This window comes from Elephantulus edwardii, unplaced genomic scaffold (genome assembly GCF_000299155.1).
Source record: "Elephantulus edwardii isolate Elephantulus edwardi_28Jun2011 unplaced genomic scaffold, EleEdw1.0 scaffold00086, whole genome shotgun sequence".
NCBI lineage: Eukaryota > Metazoa > Chordata > Mammalia > Macroscelidea > Macroscelididae > Elephantulus > Elephantulus edwardii.
The window spans coordinates 1,982,948-1,985,769 of NW_006399836.1; positions in this window are offsets into that span (position 1 = coordinate 1,982,948).

Genomic DNA, 2,822 nt, shown 5'->3' on the forward strand with positions numbered 1-2,822 from the left:
TTTTTTTAAATTTTATTTTTATTATTTGTGTGTGTGTGTACCGTCAAATCAGATTTGACTGGCACAGGAGGAGATTGTTCCTCCTTCTCCAGCAGAGCATCTGGTGGATTTGAACCACACACCTCTGGGATTGCAGTGCAGCTTCTTGCCACTAGGTCACCAGAGCTTGCCATAATAATAAACATTTTTTTTTAAAAAAGGAACCAAACCAAAGCAAACCTCATTACTTTCGAGTTGATTCTTCCAGCGCTGCACTGTGGCCGGGATTAGAAAGGCCACCTCCCCTTGGGATTGGCCTGTCCTTCAGTTCACAGGGGATGGGCACCCTTAAAAGGGTGCTGAAGCCATTGAGATAACCATCCCAGGACCCCCTTCCCTCAGATGCCAGGGCACCGAACGCAGTTGTCTCCAACATATACATTTCTCGCCAGGCCTCACCCAGGGCAGAGGGCCCAGTGCATGCAGTCCAGTTGTGAGGTGGGCAGGGAAAGCCTGGACAGGGTCTACGGTGCCAGCGGGCAGGAACAGGAGGCTGAGACCTCTAGGGCAGGGGAGACACAGAAGCTGAGACCCTGTGTTCCCAGCCCGAGCGCCATCGTCCCGCTGGACTTCACTCACTAAACATAGACGCCTGAACAAAAGGACTGAGAGATTCAAGGTGGCCTGTGGCCCTTAGACAGCCTTCAAAACGGAAGCAGAGGTCCCAGGGATCACCTTTCATCCAAACAACAGACAGATCTGCACAGGGAACAGTCACGCCCACGAGCAACGTGCTCCTCAGAACGTCAGCCGGGTGAGACCAAAAAGGGCAGCCTTTGCCCAGGAACAAAGTGGAGAAGGCGGGAAGGGGCAAGAAAGGAGGACGACCGGAAGCTGGGGGCCTGGAGGAAGAAAGAAGGGGTGCTCTTACATCGCGGGGGACTGCAGCCAGTGCTACAGAACGCAATGTGCACACGCTCTCCGATGGGGGTCGTTTTGCTCTGTAAGCTCTCACCCAAATCCCAGTATGAAGTTTAAAGAATTTCAAGCTCGTGACTGCTGAGCATCGATCCTTCTCGTCAGGGCCCCATTGGACACCCACGAGGCCACCTAAGCAATGTCCTCGGCTTAGAACCCAAGGCCACCCGAATCAGCCCTTTAGTTCACAAAGGGGTATCTTTGGAATTGAGAAGGTTTCTGGTTCACAAGCGCTCACGGGAGTAATTTTAGTGCTTAACGAAGTCGAAAGGGCTCCGTTTTTCTTGTTAAATCCACATCATGAAAATTATGATCTTCCCTGAAGCAAACAGATGCTTCTGGTTGGATAAGAGAAGGGGTGGGGGGAAGCCTCAGAAATACATTTTCATTGTATCCATCTTTTACCTCTGGCATCACACTCATCACTAACACAGTGAAATTGTGTTCCCATCTTCCGTCCCAGGGAGAACTGATGTGTTGCTAGGCCACACTGACTCATATGACCACATGTATGGAGCACAGTGAGCTGTGTGCTGGTCCGGGGTGTCCACATGTGTCAGTCCTTCCCCCGCGAGTCTTTCTTCCTCTTTTATACTGTTGTTGTTGTGTTTCTTAGAGTCAGGGCCAACTCTGAGCAGACCTTCCAGTGGGTTTTCAGAGGTGGTAAATCACACAAGAGGAGATTGCCCGTCTTCCTCTGTCAGGAGAGTTGGTGGATTCGAACCATGTTCCTTTGCCTTGGCAGTGCAATTCCCACTCAGCTGCCCAGCTGATGGTCAGCGTTACCAAACACGATGTTCTCCTGGGACTGGCCCCTCCAGATTAAGCACATGCAGATTAAACCAGGGGAAGTTTATCTCTCCCTGATTCTAAGGACTGATCTTCTTCTGAGACTGATCTGCTTGGTTTTTGGGCAGTCAACCGCATTCTTTATGAACACCACAATTTGATTGTGTTCATTCTTCGTTCTTTTTTCCACATGTAGACATACAAGTAACTTTTGCAATCCTTATCCCTTGCCTTTTAGGCCCCAGGGAAGTAGCAGTCGAGAAATCACCTGATGGGCAACCCTTCTGCAAAAGACTTCCTTCTTTCTTTTTAAAACTGACTTTTCCAGATAAGTGCAAGTCTCCCAAAGGCCTTTAATACGGGGTAGAGAAAGCTCCCCTGTGTTTGGCTGTACCGGATTGAGAAAGCTTGCCACCTGGGAAGACGGCTGCCGCATCTGTTGAGCTGGGAGTGGTCCACACGGGGCTGAGGTTCTCCTGACCAATCCACATGTCCCACATCTATAAGCCTACCCTATCCTGTCTTCCTGTGTATATAAGTTTACTGCTTATCCCAATAAAATTGAGCTGGATTGAAAAAAAAATTACTTTTAAGAGGCTTCTATCAAATCTTAAAAAGCAAAGATGTTGGGTACCCCTGACCAATTCAGCATAATTTCAATTGCCTCGTATGTCCATTTGGGGGGGGGGAGATGAAGAAGAATGAACACAACTGAATTGTGGGCTTGGTAAAGAATGCACTGACCTCAGAGCGGACTTTCCATCATCTCATTCGCATGTGCAAGCCGGGCAACAAAAAAAGAGAGGAAGCATTGACACAAATCATGTCAGATTATGCTGTTGACAAAGAACATTGGACATACCATGAACTGCCAGGAGGAGGAGCTTCTCAGTCTTAGAAGAAACACACCAGGCACGTCCCTTCAGAGTGAGGATGCTAAGATGTCAGCTCACCTATTTTGGACGTGTCATTGGGAAAGGTGAACCACTGGAAATGTCTATCCCATTTGGGAGAAGACCAGGGGGACCTTCAAGGTGACGGGTTGACACCACTCACCACAACGTGCTCAAATGCGC